This window comes from Ascidiella aspersa, chromosome 9, assembly GCF_963924565.1.
Source record: "Ascidiella aspersa chromosome 9, kaAscAspe10.2, whole genome shotgun sequence".
In the NCBI taxonomy this organism is placed as follows: Eukaryota; Metazoa; Chordata; class Ascidiacea; order Phlebobranchia; family Ascidiidae; genus Ascidiella; species Ascidiella aspersa.
Genome location: NC_139455.1, coordinates 9,230,457 through 9,247,918, shown reverse-complemented (window position 1 = coordinate 9,247,918; position 17,462 = coordinate 9,230,457). Strand labels below are relative to the sequence as shown.

The following is a 17,462-nucleotide window of genomic DNA, read 5'->3' as shown; positions in this document are numbered from 1 at the left end:
AGAGCGCGCGCTTAGCATGTGCGAGGTACCGGGATCGATACCCGGCATCTCCAATCCTTTATATTTTGTGCAGTTTGATCATAGATGATTTGAAATATACAAGTTTTTGTTCTATCGATTATTTTCACATTAAATCCATAAAAAATTTTGTTGTTTAATTAATTCATATTTTAGTCGAACAAGTTTTTGCTGCAATGAAATATTTCGTACTAGTTCCAAAACTTATAAGTTTTTAAATTTTATCTAAAATTTGAAAGATAACAGAAATTTGTTGTGCAGCGCTCCAGTGGCGCAATCGGTTAGCGCGCCGTCCTTATGCAATAGTAGCGGAGAAATGCGGAGGTTGTCAGTTCGAGCCTCACCTGGAGCAGAAATATTTTGGCAACTTCAAGGGGCCAATTATAGTTATTACTTGTAGTTTAAAATCGACCTGTTGCAAAACTTCTCAATCTTCGGTTAGTTTCAGTTTGCATTTCCTTGAAAATTGTTACAACTTTGCGAACGCAATCTTATCTTATCGAAAATGGTTTAGAAAGTCTTCTTTGCACGGCGGCGCCATGGCTTAGTGGTAAAGCGCCTGTCTAGTAAACAGGAGATCCTGGGTTCGATCCCCAGTGGTGCCTTACGGAATTACATTTTACCGAAAAAATAATTCGCAATAATGATGAAATATTTCGAGCAACTGCTCTATTTCAATCATTGCTTTAAACGACAAGGTAAACACTACAAAAATCATTTTTGTTAAAGCAAACTAGTAATGTTTTACTAAACATAACAACTTTCGTTTTATTCAAGTAAAATTTGTAAACTTTAATTTGGTTGGCTGTAAACAAAAAACAAAATTTATGATTAACACATTTCTCAATGGAATCCTAGCACTAATACAATGAATCATGTTGAACAAAGTTGTACAAAGCAGGTAATAATTCTCATTACTCATATTTAGTCAACTGTACAATGAATACTATGAGATGAACTGGAGATTTTTAAAACAGAAATAGGTTCAGCACGATTATAGTTGTTTCTTATTCTTTTTTTTACATTCTGAAGTAATTTATTCGGTAAACATCAGAATAAATTTATATCATCCCGGATAAAACATGACTGATTAAAGTATTTCTTGATGAACATGTATTAATGCATAGCTCTCATCGGGGATGTAGCTCAGATGGTAGAGCGCGCGCTTAGCATGTACGAGGTACCGGGATCGATACCCAGCATCTCCAATCCTTTATATTTTGTGCAGTTTGATCATAGATGATTTGAAATATATAAGTTTTTGTTCTATCGATTATTTTTACATTAAATCCATAAATAATTTGGTTGTTTAATTTATTCATGTTTTAGTCGAACAAGTTTTTGCTGCAATGAAATATTTCGTACTAGTTCCAAAACTTATAAGTTTTTAAATTTTATCTAAAATTTGAAAGATAACAGAAATTTGTTGTGCAGCGGTCCAGTGGCGCAATCGGTTAGCGCGCCGTACTTATACAATAGTAGCGGAGAAATGCGGAGGTTGTCAGTTCGAGCCTCACCTGGAGCAGAAATATTTTGGCAACTTCAAGGGGCCAATTATAGTTATTACTTGTAGTTTAAAATCGACCTGTTGCAAAACTTCTCAATCTTCGGTTAGTTTCAGTTTGCATTTCATTGAAAATTGTTACAACTTTGCGAACGCTATCTTATCTTATCGAAAATGGTTTAGAAAGTCTTCTTTGCAGGGCGGCGCCATGGCTTAGTGGTAAAGCGCCTGTCTAGTAAACAGGAGATCCTGGGTTCGATCCCCAGTGGTGCCTTACGGAATTACATTTTACCGAAAAAATAATTCGCAATAATGATGAAATATTTCGAGCAACTGCTCTATTTCAATCATTGCTTTAAACGACAAGGTAAACACTACAAAAATCATTTTTGTTAAAGCAAACTAGTAATGTTTTACTAAACATAACAACTTTCGTTTTATTCAAGGAAAATTTGTAAACTTTAATTTGGTTGGCTGTAAACAAAAAACAAAATTTATGATTAATACATTTCTCAATGGAATCCTAGCACTAATACAATGAATCATGTTGAACAAAGTTGTACAAAGCAGGTAATAATTCTCATTACTCATATTTAGTCAACTGTATAATGAATGCTATGAGATGAACTAGAGATTTTTAAAACAGAAATAGGTTCAGCACGATTATAGTTGTTTCTTATTCTTTTTTTTATATTCTGAAGTAATTTATTCGGTAAACATCAGAATAAATTTATATCATCCCGGATAAAATATGACTGATTAAAGTATTTCTTGATGAACATGTATTAATGCATAGCTCTCATCGTGGATGTAGCTCAGATGGTAGAGCGCGCGCTTAGCATGTGCGAGGTACCGGGATCGATACCCGGCATCTCCAATCCTTTATATTTTGTGCAGTTTGATCATAGATGATTTGAAATATACAAGTTTTTGTTCTATCGATTATTTTCACATTAAATCCATAAATAATTTTGTTGTTTAATTAATTCATGTTTTAGTCGAACAAGTTTTTGCTGCAATGAAATATTTCGTACTAGTTCCAAAACTTATAAGTTTTTAAATTTTATCTAAAATTTGAAAGATAACAGAAATGTGTTGTGCAGCGCTCCAGTGGCGCAATCGGTTAGCGCGCCGTCCTTATGCAATAGTAGCGGAGAAATGCGGAGGTTGTCAGTTCGAGCCTCACCTGGAGCAGAAATATTTTGGCAACTTCAAGGGGCCAATTATAGTTATTACTTGAAGTTTAAAATCGACCTGTTGCAAAACTTCTCAATCTTCGGTTAGTTTCAGTTTGCATTTCCTTGAAAATTGTTACAACTTTGCGAACGCAATCTTATCTTATCGAAAATGGTTTAGAAAGTCTTCTTTGCACGGCGGCGCCATGGCTTAGTGGTAAAGCGCCTGTCTAGTAAACAGGAGATCCTGGGTTCGATCCCCAGTGGTGCCTTACGGAATTACATTTTACCTAAAAAATAATTCGCAATAATGATGAAATATTTCGAGCAACTGCTCTATTTCAATCATTGCTTTAAACGACAAGGTAAACACTACAAAAATCATTTTTGTTAAAGCAAACTAGTAATGTTTTACTAAACATAACAACTTTCGTTTTATTCAAGTAAAATTTGTAAACTTTAATTTGGTTGGCTGTAAACAAAAAACAAAATTTATGATTAACACATTTCTCAATGGAATCCTAGCACTAATACAATGAATCATGTTGAACAAAGTTGTACAAAGCAGGTAATAATTCTCATTACTCATATTTAGTCAACTGTACAATGAATGCTATGAGATGAACTGGAGATTTTTAAAACAGAAATAGGTTCAGCACGATTATAGTTGTTTCTTATTCTTTTTTTTATATTCTGAAGTAATTTATTCGGTAAACATCAGAATAAATTTATATCATCCCGGATAAAACATGACTGATTAAAGTATTTCTTGATGAACATGTATTAATGCATAGCTCTCATCGGGGATGTAGCTCAGATGGTAGAGCGCGCGCTTAGCATGTGCGAGGTACCGGGATCGATACCCGGCATCTCCAATCCTTTATATTTTGTGCAGTTTGATCATAGATGATTTGAAATATATAAGTTTTTGTTCTATCGATTATTTTTACATTAAATCCATAAATAATTTGGTTGTTTAATTTATTCATGTTTTAGTCGAATAAGTTTTTGCTGCAATGAAATATTTCGTACTAGTTCCAAAACTTATAAGTTTTTAAATTTTATCTAAAATTTGAAAGATAACAGAAATTTGTTGTGCAGCGGTCCAGTGGCGCAATGGATTAGCGCGCCGTACATATGCAATAGTAGCGGAGAAATGCGGAGGTTGTCAGTTCGAGCCTCACCTGGAGCAGAAATATTTTGGCAACTTCAAGGGGCCAATTATAGTTATTACTTGTAGTTTAAAATCGACCTGTTGCAAAACTTCTCAATCTTCGGTTAGTTTCAGTTTGCATTTCATTGAAAATTGTTACAACTTTGCGAACGCTATCTTATCTTATCGAAAATGGTTAAGAAAGTCTTCTTTGCACGGCGGCGCCATGGCTTAGTGGTAAAGCGCCTGACTAGTAAACAGGAGATCCTGGGTTCGATCCCCAGTGGTCCTTACGGAATTACATTTTACCGAAAAAATAATTCGCAATAATGATGAAATATTTCGAGCAACTGCTCTATTTCAATCATTGCTTTAAACGACAAGGTAAACACTACAAAAATCATTTTTGTTAAAGCAAACTAGTAATGTTTTACTAAACATAACAACTTTCGTTTTATTCAAGTAAAATTTGTAAACTTTAATTTGGTTGGCTGTAAACAAAAAACAAAATTTATGATTAATACATTTCTCAATGGAATCCTACCACTATTACAATGAATCTTGTTGAACAAAGTTGTACAAAGCAGGTAATAATTCTCATTACTCATATTTAGTCAACTGTATAATGAATGCTATGAGATGAACTGGAGATTTTTAAAACAGAAATAGGTTCAGCACGATTATAGTTGTTTCTTATTCTTTTTTTTATATTCTGAAGTAGTTTATTCTGTAAACATCAGAATAAATTTATATCATCCCGGATAAAACATGACTGATTAAAATATTTCTTGATGAACATGTATTAATGCATAGCTCTCATCGGGGATGTAGCTCAGATGGTAGAGCGCGCGCTTAGTATGTGCGAGGTACAGGAATCGATACCCGGCATCTCCAATTCTTTACATTTTGTACAGTTTGATCATAGATGATTTGAAATATACAAGTTTTTGTTCTATCGATTATTTTTACATTAAATCCATAAATAATTTGGTTGTTTAATTAATTCATGTTTTAGTCGAACAAGTTTTTGCTGCAATGAAATATTTCGTACTAGTTCCAAAACTTATATGTTTTTAAATTTTATCTAAAATTTGAAAGATAACAGAAATTGGTTGTGCAGCGCTCCAGTGGCGCAATGGGTTAGCGCGCCGTACTTATGCAATAGTAGCGGACAAATGCGGAGGTTGTGAGTTCGAGCCTCACCTGGAGCAGAAATATTTTGGCAACTTCAAGGGGCCAATTATAGTTATTGCTTGTAGTTTAAAATCGACCTGTTGCAAAACTTCTCAATCTTCGGTTAGTTTCAGTTTGCATTTCATTGAAAATTGTTACAACTTTGCGAACGCTATCTTATCTTATCATAAATGGTTTAGAAAGTCTTCTTTGCACGGCGGCGCCATGGCTTAGTTGAAAAACCCCTGTCTTGTAAACAGGAGATCCTGGGTTCGATCCCCAGTGGTGCCTTACGGAATTACATATTACCGAAAAAATTATTTGCAATAATGATGAAATATTTCGAGCAACTGCTCTATTTCAATCATTGCTTTAAACGACAAGGTAAACACTACAAAAATAATTTTTGTTAAAGCAAACTAGTAATGTTTTGCTAAACATAACAACTTTCGTTTTATTCAAGTAAAATTTGTAAACTTTAATTTGGTTGGCTGTAAACAAAAAACAAAATTTATGATTAATACATTTCTCAACGGAATCCTAGCACTTATACAATGAATCATGTTGAACAAAGTTGTACAAAGCAGGTAATAATTCTCATTACTCATATTTAATCAACTGTATAATGAATGCTATGAGATCAACTGGAGATTTTTAAAACAGAAATAGGTTCAGCACGATTATAATTGTTTCTTATTCTTTTATTTATATTCTGAAGTAGTTTATTCGGTAAACATCAGAATAAATTTATATCACCCCGGATAAAACATGACTGATTAAAGTATTTCTTGATGAACATGTATTAATGCATAGCTCTCATCGGGGATGTAGCTTAGATGGTAGAGCGCGCGCTCAGCATGTGCGAGGTACCGGGGTCGATACCCGGCATCTCCAATCCTTTATATTTTGTGCAGTTTGATCATAGATGATTTGAAATATACAAGTTTTGTTCTATCGATTATTTTTACACTTAATCCATAAATAATTTGGTTGTTTAATTAATTCATGTTTTTGTCGAACAAGTTTTTGCGGCATTGAATTATTTCATTCTAGTTCCAAAACTTATATGTTTTTAAATTTTATCTAAAATTTGAAAGATAACAGAAATTTGTTGTGCAGCGCTCCAGTGGCGCAATCGGTTAGCGCGCCGTACTTATACAATAGTAGCGGAGAAATGCGGAGGTTATGAGTTCGAGCCTCACCTGGAGCAGAAATATTTTGGCAACTTCAAGGGGCCAATTATAGTTATTACTTGTAGTTTAAAATCGACCTGTTGCAAAACTTCTCAATCTTCGGTTAGTTTCAGTTTGCATTTCATTGAAAATTTTTACAACTTTGCGAACGCTATCTTATCTTATCGAAAATGGTTTAGAAAGTCTTCTTTGCACGGCGGCGCCATGGCTTAGTGGTAAAGCGCCTGTCTTGTAAACAGGAGATCCTGGGTTCGATCCCCAGTGGTGCCTTACGGAATTACATATTACCGAAAAATTAATTTGCAATAATTATGAAATATTTTGAGCAACTGCTCTATTTCAATCATTGCTTTAAACGACAAGGTAAACACTACAAAAATCATTTTTGTTAAAGCAAACTAGTAATGTTTTACTAAACATAACATCTTTCGTTTTATTCAAGTAAAATTTGTAAACTTTAATTTGGTTGGCTGTAAACAAAAAACAAAATTTATGATTAATACATTTCTCAATGGAATCCTAGCACTAATACAATGAATCATGTTGAACAAAGTTGTACAAAGCAGGTAATAATTCTCATTACTCATATTTAGTCAAATGTATAATGAATGCTATGAGATGAACTGGAGATTTTTAAAACAGAAATAGGTTCAGCACGATTATAGTTGTTTCTTATTCTTTTATTTATATTCTGAAGTAGTTTATTCGGTAAACATCAGAATAAATTTATATCACCCCGGATAAAAGATGACTGATTAAAGTATTTCTTGATGAACATGTATTAATGCATAGCTCTCATCGGGGATCTAGCTCAGATGGTAGAGCGCGCGCTCAGCATGTGTGAGGTACCGGGATCGATACCCGGCATCTCCAATCCTTTATATTTTGTGCAGTTTGATCATAGATGATTTGAAATATACAAGTATTTGTTCTATCGATTATTTTTACATTAAATCCATAAATAATTTGGTTGTTTAATTAATTCATGTTTTTGTCGAACAAGTTTTTGCTGCAATGAATTATTTCATACTAGTTCCAAAACTTATATGTTTTTAAATTTTATCTAAAATTTGAAAGATAACAGAAATTTGTTGTGCAGCGCTCCAGTGGCGCAATCGGTTAGAGCGCCGTACTTATACAATAGTAGCGGAGAAATGCGGAGGTTATGAGTTCGAGCCTCACCTGGAGCAGAAATATTTTGGCAACTTCAATGGGCCAATTATAGTTATTACTTGTAGTTTAAAATCGACCTGTTGCAAAACTTCTCAATCTTCGGTTAGTTTCAGTTTGCATTTCATTGAAAATTTTTACAACTTTGCGAACGCTATCTTATCTTATGGAAAATGGATTAGAAAGTCTTCTTTGCACGGCGGCGCCATGGCTTAGTGGTAAAGCGCCTGTCTTGTAAACAGGAGATCCTGGGTTCGATCCCCAGTGGTGCCTTACGGAATTACATATTACCGAAAAATAATTCGCAATAATGATGAAATATTTCGAGCAACTGCTCTATTTCAATCATTGCTTTAAACGACAAGGTAAACACTACAAAAATAATTTTTGTTAAAGCAAACTAGTAATGTTTTACTAAACATAACATCTTTCGTTTTATTCAAGTAAAATTTGTAAACTTTAATTTGGTTGGCTGTAAACAAAAAACAAAATTTATGATTAATACATTTCACAACGGAATCCTAGCACTAATACAATGAATCATGTTGAACAAAGTTGTACAAAGCAGGTAATAATTCTCATTACTCATATTTAGTCAACTGTATAATGAATGCTATGAGATGAACTGGAGATTTTTAAAACAGAAATAGGTTCAGCACGATTATAGTTGTTTCTTATTCTTTTATTTATATTCTGAAGTAGTTTATTCGGTAAACATCAGAATAAATTTATATCACCCCGGATAAAACATGACTGATTAAAGTATTTCTTGATGAACATGTATTAATGCATAGCTCTCATCGGGGATGTAGCTCAGATGGTAGAGCGCGCGCTCAGCATGTGCGAGGTACCGGGGTCGATACCCGGCATCTCCAATCCTTTATATTTTGTGCAGTTTGATCATAGATGATTTGAAATATACAAGTTTTGTTCTATCGATTATTTTTACACTTAATCCATAAATAATTTGGTTGTTTAATTAATTCATGTTTTTGTCGAACAAGTTTTTGCGGCATTGAATTATTTCATTCTAGTTCCAAAACTTATATGTTTTTAAATTTTATCTAAAATTTGAAAGATAACAGAAATTTGTTGTGCAGCGCTCCAGTGGCGCAATCGGTTAGCGCGCCGTACTGATACAATAGTAGCGGAGAAATGCGGAGGTTATGAGTTCGAGCCTCACCTGGAGCAAAAATATTTTGGCAACTTCAAGGGGCCAATTATAGTTATTACTTGTAGTTTAAAATCGACCTGTTGCAAAACTTCTCAAACTTCGGTTAGTTTCAGTTTGCATTTCATTGAAAATTTTTACAACTTTGCGAACGCTATCTTATCTTATCGAAAATGGTTTAGAAAGTCTTCTTTGCACGGCGGCGCCATGGCTTAGTGGTAAAGCGCCTGTCTTGTAAACAGGAGATCCTGGGTTCGATCCCCAGTGGTGCCTTACGGAATTACATATTACCGAAAAAATAATTTGCAATAATGATGAAATATTTCGAGCAACTGCTCTATTTCAATCATTGCTTTAAACGACAAGGTAAACACTACAAAAATCATTTTTGTTAAAGCAAACTAGTAATGTTTTACTAAACATAACATCTTTCGTTTTATTCAAGTAAAATTTGTAAACTTTAATTTGGTTGGCTGTAAACAAAAAACAAAATTTATGATTAATACATTTCTCAATGGAATCCTAGCACTAATACAATGAATCATGTTGAACAAAGTTGTACAAAGCAGGTAATAATTCTCATTACTCATATTTAGTCAACTGTATAATGAATGCTATGAGATGAACTGGAGATTTTTAAAACAGAAATAGGTTCAGCACGATTATAGTTGTTTCTTATTCTTTTATTTATATTCTGAAGTAGTTTATTCGGTAAACATCAGAATAAATTTATATCACCCCGGATAAAACATGACTGATTAAAGTATTTCTTGATGAACATGTATTAATGCATAGCTCTCATCGGGGATCTAGCTCAGATGGTAGAGCGCGCGCTCAGCATGTGTGAGGTACCGGGATCGATACCCGGCATCTCCAATCCTTTATATTTTGTGCAGTTTGATCATAGATGATTTGAAATATACAAGTATTTGTTCTATCGATTATTTTTACATTAAATCCATAAATAATTTGGTTGTTTAATTAATTCATGTTTTAGTCGAACAAGTTTTTGCTGCAATGAAATATTTCGTACTAGTTCCAAAACTTATATGTTTTTAAATTTTATCTAAAATTTGAAAGATAACAGAAATTTGTTGTGCAACTCTCCAGTGGCGCAATCGGTTAGCGCGCCGTACTTATAAAATATTAGCGGAGAAATGCGGAGGTTGTGAGTTCGAGCCTCACCTGGAGCAGAAATATTTTGGCAACTTCAAGGGGCCAATTATAGTTATTACTTGTAGTTTAAAATCGACCTGTTGCAAAACTTCTCAATCTTCGGTTAGTTTCAGTTTGCATTTCATTGAAAATTGTTACAACTTTGCGAACGCTATCTTATCTTATCGAAAATGGTTTAGAAAGTCTTCTTTGCACGGCGGCGCCATGGCTTAGTGGTACAGCGCCTGTCTAGTAAACAGGAGATCCTGGGTTCGATCCCCAGTGGTGCCTTACGGAATTACATTTTACCGAAAAAATAATTCGCAATAATGATGAAATATTTCGAGCAACTGCTCTGTTTCAATCATTGCTTTAAACGACAAGGTAAACACTACAAAAATCATTTTTGTTAAAGCAAACTAGTAGTGTTTTACTAAACATAACAACTTTCGTTTTATTCAAGTAAAATTTGTAAACTTTAATTTGGTTGGCTGTAAACAAAAAACAAAATTTATGATTAACACATTTCTCAATGGAATCCTAGCACTAATACAATGAATCATGTTGAACAAAGTTGTACAAAGCAGGTAATAATTCTCATTACTCATATTTAGTCAACTGTACAATGAATGCTATGAGATGAACTGGAGATTTTTAAAACAGAAATAGGTTCAGCACGATTATAGTTGTTTGTTATTCTTTTTTTTATATTCTGAAGTAATTTATTCGGTAAACATCAGAATAAATTTATATCATCCCGGATAAAACATGACTGATTAAAGTATTTCTTGATGAACATGTATTAATGCATAGCTCTCATCGGGGATGTAGCTCAGATGGTAGAGCGCGCGCTTAGCATGTGCGAGGTACCGGGATCGATACCCGGCATCTCCAATCCTTTATATTTTGTGCAGTTTGATCATAGATGATTTGAAATATACAAGTTTTTGTTCTATCGATTATTTTTACATTAAATCCATAAATAATTTGGTTGTTTAATTTATTCATGTTTTAGTCGAACAAGTTTTTGCTGCAATGAAATATTTCGTACTAGTTCCAAAACTTATATGTTTTTAAATTTTATCTAAAATTTGAAAGATAACAGAAATTTGTTGTGCAGCGCTCCAGTGGCGCAATGGATTAGTGCGCCGTACTTAGGCAATAGTAGCGGAGAAATCCGGGGGTTGTCAGTTCGAGCCTCACCTGGAGCAGAAATATTTTGACAACTTCAAGGGGCCAATTATAGTTATTACTTGTAGTTTAAAATCGACCTGCTGCAAAACTTCTCAATCTTCGGTTAGTTTCAGTTTGCATTTCATTGAAAATTGTTACAACTTTGCGAACGCTATCTTATCTTATCGAAAATGGTTAAGAAAGTCTTCTTTGCACGGCGGCGCCATGGCTTAGTGGTAAAGCGCCTGTCTAGTAAACAGGAGATCCTGGGTTCGATCCCCAGTGGTGCCTTACGGAATTACATTTTACCGAAAAAATAATTCGCAATAATGATGAAATATTTCGAGCAACTGCTTTATTTCAATCATTGCTTTAAACGACAAGGTAAACACTACAAAAATCATTTTTGTTAAAGCAAACTAGTAATGTTTTACTAAACATAACAACTTTCGTTTTATTCAAGTAAAATTTGTACATTTTAATTTGGTTGGCTGTAAACAAAAAACAAAATTTATGATTAATACATTTCTCAATGGAATCCTAGCACTAATACAATGAATCATGTTGAACAAAGTTGTACAAAGCAGGTAATAATTCTCATTACTCATATTTAGTCAACTGTATAATGAATGCTATGAGATGAACTAGAGATTTTAAAACAGAAATAGGTTCAGCACGATTATAGTTGTTTCTTATTCTTTTTTTTATATTCTGAATTAATTTATTCGGTAAACATCAGAATAAATTTATATCATCCCGGATAAAACATGACTGATTGAAGTATTTCTTGATGAACATGTATTAATGCATTGCTCTCATCGTGGATGTAGCGCAAATGGTAGAGCGCGCGCTTAGCATGTGCGAGGTACCGGGATCGATACCCGGCATCTCCAATCCTTTATATTTTGTGCAGTTTGATCATAGATGATTTGAAATATACAAGTTTTTGTTCTATCGATTATTTTTACATTAAATCCATGAATAATTTGGTTGTTTAATTAATTCATGTTTTAGTCGAACACGTTTTTGCTGCAATGAAATATTTCGTACTAGTTCCAAAACTTATATGATTTAAAATTTTATCTAAAATTTGAAAGATAACCGAAATTTGTTGTGCAGCGCTCCAGTGGCGCAATCGGTTAGCGCGCCGTACTTATAGAATAGTAGCGGAGAAATGCGGAGGTTGTGAGTTCGAGCCTCACCTGGAGCAGAAATATTTTGGCAACTTCAAGGGGCCAATTATAGTTGTTACTTGTAGTTTAAAATCGACCTGTTGCAAAACTTCTCAATCTTCGGTTAGTTTCAGTTTGCATTTCATTGAAAATTTTTAAAACTTTGCGAACGCTATCTTATCTTATCGAAAATGGTTTAGAAAGTCTTCTTTGCACGGCGGCGCCATGGCTTAGTGGTAAAGCGCCTGTCTTGTAAACAGGAGATCCTGGGTTCGATCCCCAGTGGTGCCTTACGGAATTACATAGTACCGAAAAAATAATTCGCAATAATGATGAAATGTTTCGAGCAACTGCTCTATTTCAATCATTGCTTTAAACGACAAGGTAAACACTACAAAAATCATTTTTGTTAAAGCAAACTAGTAATGTTTTACTAAACATAACAACTTTCGTTTTATTCAAGTAAAATTTGTAAACTTTAATTTGGTTGGCTGTAAACAAAAAACAAAATTTATGATTAATACATTTCTCAATGGAATCCTAGCACTAATACAATGAATCATGTTGAACAAAGTTGTACAAAGCAGGTAATAATTCTCATTACTCATATTTAGTCAACTGTATAATGAATGCTATGAGATGAACTGGAGATTTTTAAAACAGAAATAGGTTCAGCACGATTATAGTTGTTTCTTATTCTTTTATTTATATTCTGAAGTAGTTTATTCGGTAAACATCAGAATAAATTTATATCACCCCGGATAAAACATGACTGATTAAAGTATTTCTTGATGAACATGTATTAATGCATAGCTCTCATCGGGGATGTAGCTCAGATGGTAGAGCGCGCGCTTAGCATGTACGAGGTACCGGGATCGATACCCGGCATCTCCAATCCTTTATATTTTGTGCAGTTTGATCATAGATGATTTGAAATATACAAGTTTTTGTTCTATTGATAATTTTTACATTAAATCCATAAATAATTTGGTTGTTTAATTAATTCATGTTTTTCTCGAACAAGTTTTTGCTGCAATTAATTATTTCATACTAGTTCCAAAACTTATATGTTTTTAAATTTTATCTAAAATTTGAAAGATAACAGAAATTTGTTGTGCAGCGCTCCAGTGGCGCAATGGATTAGCGCGCCGTACTTAGGCAATAGTAGCGGAGAAATGCGGAGGTTTTCAGTTCGAGCCTCACCTGGAGCAGAAATATTTTGACAACTTCAAGGGGCCAATTATAGTTATTACTTGTAGTTTAAAATCGACCTGTTGCAAAACTTCTCAATCTTCGGTTAGTTTCAGTTTGCATTTCATTGAAAATTGTTACAACTTTGCGAACGCTATCTTATCTTATCGAAAATGGTTAAGAAAGTCTTCTTTGCACGGCGGCGCCATGGCTTAGTGGTAAAGCGCCTGTCTAGTAAACAGGAGATCCTGGGTTCGATCCCCAGTGGTGCCTTACGGAATTACATTTTACCGAAAAAATAATTCGCAATAATGATGAAATATTTCGAGCAACTGCTCTATTTCAATCATTGCTTTAAACGACAAGGTAAACACTACAAAAATCATTTTTGTTAAAGCAAACTAGTAATGTTTTACTAAACATAACAACTTTCGTTTTATTCAAGTAAAATTTGTAAACTTTAATTTGGTTGGCTGTAAACAAAAAACAAAATTTATGATTAATACATTTCTCAATGGAATCCTAGCACTAATACATTGAATCATGTTGAACAAAGTTGTACAAAGCAGGTAATAATTCTCATTACTCATATTTAGTCAACTGTATAATGAATGCTATGAGATGAACTGGAGATTTTTAAAACAGAAATATGTTCAGCACGATTATAGTTGTTTCTTATTCTTTTTTTTATGTTCTGAAGTAGTTTATTCGGTAAACATCAGAATAAATTTAAATCATCCCGGATAAAACATGACTGATTAAAGTATTTCTTGATGAACATGTATTAATGCATAGCTCTCATCGGGGATGTAGCTCAGATGGTAGAGCGCGCGCTTAGCATGTGCGAGGTACCGGGATCGATACCCGGCATCTCCAATCCTTTATATTTTGTGCAGTTTGATCATAGATGATTTGAAATATACAAGTTTTTGTTCTATCGATTATTTTTACATTAAATCCATAAATAATTTGGTTGTTTAATTAATTCATGTTTTAGTCGAACAAGTTTTTGCTGCAATGAAATATTTCGTACTAGTTCCAAAACTTATATGTTTTTAAATTTTATCTAAAATTTGAAAGATAACAGAAATTTGTTGTGCAACTCTCCAGTGGCGCAATCGGTTAGCGCGCCGTACTTATAAAATATTAGCGGAGAAATGCGGAGGTTGTGAGTTCGAGCCTCACCTGGAGCAGAAATATTTTGGCAACTTCAAGGGGCCAATTATAGTTATTACTTGTAGTTTAAAATCGACCTGTTGCAAAACTTCTCAATCTTCGGTTAGTTTCAGTTTGCATTTCATTGAAAATTGTTACAACTTTGCGAACGCTATCTTATCTTATCGAAAATGGTTTAGAAAGTCTTCTTTGCACGGCGGCGCCATGGCTTAGTGGTAAAGCGCCTGTCTAGTAAACAGGAGATCCTGGGTTCGATCCCCAGTGGTGCCTTACGGAATTACATTTTACCGAAAAAATAATTCGCAATAATGATGAAATATTTCGAGCAACTGCTCTATTTCAATCATTGCTTTAAACGACAAGGTAAACACTACAAAAATCATTTTTGTTAAAGCAAACTAGTAGTGTTTTACTAAACATAACAACTTTCGTTTTATTCAAGTAAAATTTGTAAACTTTAATTTGGTTGGCTGTAAACAAAAAACAAAATTTATGATTAACACATTTCTCAATGGAATCCTAGCACTAATACAATGAATCATGTTGAACAAAGTTGTACAAAGCAGGTAATAATTCTCATTACTCATATTTAGTCAACTGTACAATGAATGCTATGAGATGAACTGGAGATTTTTAAAACAGAAATAGGTTCAGCACGATTATAGTTGTTTCTTATTCTTTTTTTTATATTCTGAAGTAATTTATTCGGTAAACATCAGAATAAATTTATATCATCCCGGATAAAACATGACTGATTAAAGTATTTCTTGATGAACATGTATTAATGCATAGCTCTCATCGGGGATGTAGCTCAGATGGTAGAGCGCGCGCTTAGCATGTGCGAGGTACCGGGATCGATACCCGGCATCTCCAATCCTTTATATTTTGTGCAGTTTGATCATAGATGATTTGAAATATACAAGTTTTTGTTCTATCGATTATTTTTACATTAAATCCATAAATAATTTGGTTGTTTAATTTATTCATGTTTTAGTCGAACAAGTTTTTGCTGCAATGAAATATTTCGTACTAGTTCCAAAACTTATATGTTTTTAAATTTTATCTAAAATTTGAAAGATAACAGAAATTTGTTGTGCAACTCTCCAGTGGCGCAATCGGTTAGCGCGCCGTACTTATAAAATATTAGCGGAGAAATGCGGAGGTTGTGAGTTCGAGCCTCACCTGGAGCAGAAATATTTTGGCAACTTCAAGGGGCCAATTATAGTTATTACTTGTAGTTTAAAATCGACCTGTTGCAAAACTTCTCAATCTTCGGTTAGTTTCAGTTTGCATTTCATTGAAAATTGTTACAACTTTGCGAACGCTATCTTATCTTATCGAAAATGGTTTAGAAAGTCTTCTTTGCACGGCGGCGCCATGGCTTAGTGGTAAAGCGCCTGTCTAGTAAACAGGAGATCCTGGGTTCGATCCCCAGTGGTGCCTTACGGAATTACATTTTACCGAAAAAATAATTCGCAATAATGATGAAATATTTCGAGCAACTGCTCTATTTCAATCATTGCTTTAAACGACAAGGTAAACACTACAAAAATCATTTTTGTTAAAGCAAACTAGTAGTGTTTTACTAAACATAACAACTTTCGTTTTATTCAAGTAAAATTTGTAAACTTTAATTTGGTTGGCTGTAAACAAAAAACAAAATTTATGATTAACACATTTCTCAATGGAATCCTAGCACTAATACAATGAATCATGTTGAACAAAGTTGTACAAAGCAGGTAATAATTCTCATTACTCATATTTAGTCAACTGTACAATGAATGCTATGAGATGAACTGGAGATTTTTAAAACAGAAATAGGTTCAGCACGATTATAGTTGTTTCTTATTCTTTTTTTTATATTCTGAAGTAATTTATTCGGTAAACATCAGAATAAATTTATATCATCCCGGATAAAACATGACTGATTAAAGTATTTCTTGATGAACATGTATTAGTGCATAGCTCTCATCGGGGATGTAGCTCAGATGGTAGAGCGCGCGCTTAGCATGTGCGAGGTACCGGGATCGATACCCGGCATCTCCAATCCTTTATATTTTGTGCAGTTTGATCACAGATGATTTGAAATATACAAGTTTTTGTTCTATCGATTATTTTTACATTAAATCCATAAATAATTTGGTTGTTTAATTTATTCATGTTTTAGTCGAACAAGTTTTTGCTGCAATGAAATATTTCGTACTAGTTCCAAAACTTATATGATTTAAAATTTTATCTAAAATTTGAAAGATAACCGAAATTTGTTGTGCAGCGCTCCAGTGGCGCAATCGGTTAGCGCGCCGTACTTATAGAATAGTAGCGGAGTAATGCGGAGGTTGTGAGTTCGAGCCTCACCTGGAGCAGAAATATTTTGGCAACTTCAAGGGGCCAATTATAGTTGTTACTTGTAGTTTAAAATCGACCTGTTGCAAAACTTCTCAATCTTCGGTTAGTTTCAGTTTGCATTTCATTGAAAATTTTTAAAACTTTGCGAACGCTATCTTATCTTATCGAAAATGGTTTAGAAAGTCTTCTTTGCACGGCGGCGCCATGGCTTAGTGGTAAAGTGCCTGTCTTGTAAACAGGAGATCCTGGGTTCGATCCCCAGTGGTGCCTTACGGAATTACATATTACCGAAAAAATAATTCGCAATAATGATGAAATGTTTCGAGCAACTGCTCTATTTCAATCATTGCTTTAAACGACAAGGTAAACACTACAAAAATCATTTTTGTTAAAGCAAACTAGTAATGTTTTACTAAACTTAACAACTTTCGTTTTATTCAAGTAAAATTTGTAAACTTTAATTTGGTTGGCTGTAAACAAAAAACAAAATTTATGATTAACACATTTCTCAATGGAATCCTAGCACTAATACAATGAATCATGTTGAACAAAGTTGTACAAAGCAGGTAATAATTCTCATTACTCATATTTAGTCAACTGTACAATGAATGCTATGAGATGAACTAGAGATTTTTAAAACAGAAATAGGTTCAGCACGATTATAGTTGTTTGTTATTCTTTTTTTTATATTC

The 17,462-nt window shown here is 33.7% G+C and overlaps 29 non-coding genes across 29 annotated transcripts; all 29 read left to right on the top strand.

Annotated features, from left to right (window-relative positions):
- The first annotated feature begins 551 nt into the window (after positions 1 to 551).
- Positions 552 to 623, top strand: Trnat-agu (transfer RNA threonine (anticodon AGU)). Its single transcript has one exon. It is a non-coding gene; the product is annotated as a tRNA-Thr (tRNA).
- An 830-nt stretch (positions 624 to 1,453) lies between these two features.
- On the top strand, positions 1,454 to 1,543 carry Trnai-uau (transfer RNA isoleucine (anticodon UAU)). The gene is given in 2 exon segments: positions 1,454 to 1,491; positions 1,508 to 1,543. It is a non-coding gene; the product is annotated as a tRNA-Ile (tRNA).
- A 181-nt stretch (positions 1,544 to 1,724) lies between these two features.
- On the top strand, positions 1,725 to 1,796 carry Trnat-agu (transfer RNA threonine (anticodon AGU)). Its single transcript has one exon. It is a non-coding gene; the product is annotated as a tRNA-Thr (tRNA).
- A 1,101-nt stretch (positions 1,797 to 2,897) lies between these two features.
- Positions 2,898 to 2,969, top strand: Trnat-agu (transfer RNA threonine (anticodon AGU)). The gene has a single exon. It is a non-coding gene; the product is annotated as a tRNA-Thr (tRNA).
- A 530-nt stretch (positions 2,970 to 3,499) lies between these two features.
- Trnaa-agc (transfer RNA alanine (anticodon AGC)) lies at positions 3,500 to 3,572 on the top strand. Its single transcript has one exon. It is a non-coding gene; the product is annotated as a tRNA-Ala (tRNA).
- A 498-nt stretch (positions 3,573 to 4,070) lies between these two features.
- Trnat-agu (transfer RNA threonine (anticodon AGU)) lies at positions 4,071 to 4,142 on the top strand. The gene has a single exon. It is a non-coding gene; the product is annotated as a tRNA-Thr (tRNA).
- Positions 4,143 to 4,971: 829 nt separating this feature from the next.
- Trnai-uau (transfer RNA isoleucine (anticodon UAU)) lies at positions 4,972 to 5,061 on the top strand. Its single transcript is given in 2 exon segments — positions 4,972 to 5,009; positions 5,026 to 5,061. It is a non-coding gene; the product is annotated as a tRNA-Ile (tRNA).
- Positions 5,062 to 6,143: 1,082 nt separating this feature from the next.
- Positions 6,144 to 6,233, top strand: Trnai-uau (transfer RNA isoleucine (anticodon UAU)). Its single transcript is given in 2 exon segments — positions 6,144 to 6,181; positions 6,198 to 6,233. It is a non-coding gene; the product is annotated as a tRNA-Ile (tRNA).
- A 181-nt stretch (positions 6,234 to 6,414) lies between these two features.
- Positions 6,415 to 6,486, top strand: Trnat-ugu (transfer RNA threonine (anticodon UGU)). Its single transcript has one exon. It is a non-coding gene; the product is annotated as a tRNA-Thr (tRNA).
- Positions 6,487 to 7,316: 830 nt separating this feature from the next.
- Trnai-uau (transfer RNA isoleucine (anticodon UAU)) lies at positions 7,317 to 7,406 on the top strand. The gene is given in 2 exon segments: positions 7,317 to 7,354; positions 7,371 to 7,406. It is a non-coding gene; the product is annotated as a tRNA-Ile (tRNA).
- A 181-nt stretch (positions 7,407 to 7,587) lies between these two features.
- Trnat-ugu (transfer RNA threonine (anticodon UGU)) lies at positions 7,588 to 7,659 on the top strand. Its single transcript has one exon. It is a non-coding gene; the product is annotated as a tRNA-Thr (tRNA).
- Positions 7,660 to 8,487: 828 nt separating this feature from the next.
- Positions 8,488 to 8,577, top strand: Trnai-gau (transfer RNA isoleucine (anticodon GAU)). Its single transcript is given in 2 exon segments — positions 8,488 to 8,525; positions 8,542 to 8,577. It is a non-coding gene; the product is annotated as a tRNA-Ile (tRNA).
- Positions 8,578 to 8,758: 181 nt separating this feature from the next.
- On the top strand, positions 8,759 to 8,830 carry Trnat-ugu (transfer RNA threonine (anticodon UGU)). Its single transcript has one exon. It is a non-coding gene; the product is annotated as a tRNA-Thr (tRNA).
- Positions 8,831 to 9,660: 830 nt separating this feature from the next.
- Positions 9,661 to 9,750, top strand: Trnai-uau (transfer RNA isoleucine (anticodon UAU)). The gene is given in 2 exon segments: positions 9,661 to 9,698; positions 9,715 to 9,750. It is a non-coding gene; the product is annotated as a tRNA-Ile (tRNA).
- Positions 9,751 to 9,931: 181 nt separating this feature from the next.
- On the top strand, positions 9,932 to 10,003 carry Trnat-agu (transfer RNA threonine (anticodon AGU)). The gene has a single exon. It is a non-coding gene; the product is annotated as a tRNA-Thr (tRNA).
- Positions 10,004 to 10,533: 530 nt separating this feature from the next.
- Positions 10,534 to 10,606, top strand: Trnaa-agc (transfer RNA alanine (anticodon AGC)). The gene has a single exon. It is a non-coding gene; the product is annotated as a tRNA-Ala (tRNA).
- A 498-nt stretch (positions 10,607 to 11,104) lies between these two features.
- Trnat-agu (transfer RNA threonine (anticodon AGU)) lies at positions 11,105 to 11,176 on the top strand. The gene has a single exon. It is a non-coding gene; the product is annotated as a tRNA-Thr (tRNA).
- An 829-nt stretch (positions 11,177 to 12,005) lies between these two features.
- Positions 12,006 to 12,095, top strand: Trnai-uau (transfer RNA isoleucine (anticodon UAU)). Its single transcript is given in 2 exon segments — positions 12,006 to 12,043; positions 12,060 to 12,095. It is a non-coding gene; the product is annotated as a tRNA-Ile (tRNA).
- A 181-nt stretch (positions 12,096 to 12,276) lies between these two features.
- On the top strand, positions 12,277 to 12,348 carry Trnat-ugu (transfer RNA threonine (anticodon UGU)). Its single transcript has one exon. It is a non-coding gene; the product is annotated as a tRNA-Thr (tRNA).
- A 1,101-nt stretch (positions 12,349 to 13,449) lies between these two features.
- On the top strand, positions 13,450 to 13,521 carry Trnat-agu (transfer RNA threonine (anticodon AGU)). The gene has a single exon. It is a non-coding gene; the product is annotated as a tRNA-Thr (tRNA).
- A 530-nt stretch (positions 13,522 to 14,051) lies between these two features.
- Trnaa-agc (transfer RNA alanine (anticodon AGC)) lies at positions 14,052 to 14,124 on the top strand. The gene has a single exon. It is a non-coding gene; the product is annotated as a tRNA-Ala (tRNA).
- A 227-nt stretch (positions 14,125 to 14,351) lies between these two features.
- On the top strand, positions 14,352 to 14,441 carry Trnai-uau (transfer RNA isoleucine (anticodon UAU)). The gene is given in 2 exon segments: positions 14,352 to 14,389; positions 14,406 to 14,441. It is a non-coding gene; the product is annotated as a tRNA-Ile (tRNA).
- A 181-nt stretch (positions 14,442 to 14,622) lies between these two features.
- Positions 14,623 to 14,694, top strand: Trnat-agu (transfer RNA threonine (anticodon AGU)). The gene has a single exon. It is a non-coding gene; the product is annotated as a tRNA-Thr (tRNA).
- A 530-nt stretch (positions 14,695 to 15,224) lies between these two features.
- On the top strand, positions 15,225 to 15,297 carry Trnaa-agc (transfer RNA alanine (anticodon AGC)). Its single transcript has one exon. It is a non-coding gene; the product is annotated as a tRNA-Ala (tRNA).
- A 227-nt stretch (positions 15,298 to 15,524) lies between these two features.
- On the top strand, positions 15,525 to 15,614 carry Trnai-uau (transfer RNA isoleucine (anticodon UAU)). Its single transcript is given in 2 exon segments — positions 15,525 to 15,562; positions 15,579 to 15,614. It is a non-coding gene; the product is annotated as a tRNA-Ile (tRNA).
- Positions 15,615 to 15,795: 181 nt separating this feature from the next.
- Trnat-agu (transfer RNA threonine (anticodon AGU)) lies at positions 15,796 to 15,867 on the top strand. Its single transcript has one exon. It is a non-coding gene; the product is annotated as a tRNA-Thr (tRNA).
- A 530-nt stretch (positions 15,868 to 16,397) lies between these two features.
- Trnaa-agc (transfer RNA alanine (anticodon AGC)) lies at positions 16,398 to 16,470 on the top strand. Its single transcript has one exon. It is a non-coding gene; the product is annotated as a tRNA-Ala (tRNA).
- A 227-nt stretch (positions 16,471 to 16,697) lies between these two features.
- On the top strand, positions 16,698 to 16,787 carry Trnai-uau (transfer RNA isoleucine (anticodon UAU)). Its single transcript is given in 2 exon segments — positions 16,698 to 16,735; positions 16,752 to 16,787. It is a non-coding gene; the product is annotated as a tRNA-Ile (tRNA).
- A 181-nt stretch (positions 16,788 to 16,968) lies between these two features.
- Trnat-ugu (transfer RNA threonine (anticodon UGU)) lies at positions 16,969 to 17,040 on the top strand. Its single transcript has one exon. It is a non-coding gene; the product is annotated as a tRNA-Thr (tRNA).
- Positions 17,041 to 17,462: the final 422 nt, after the last annotated feature.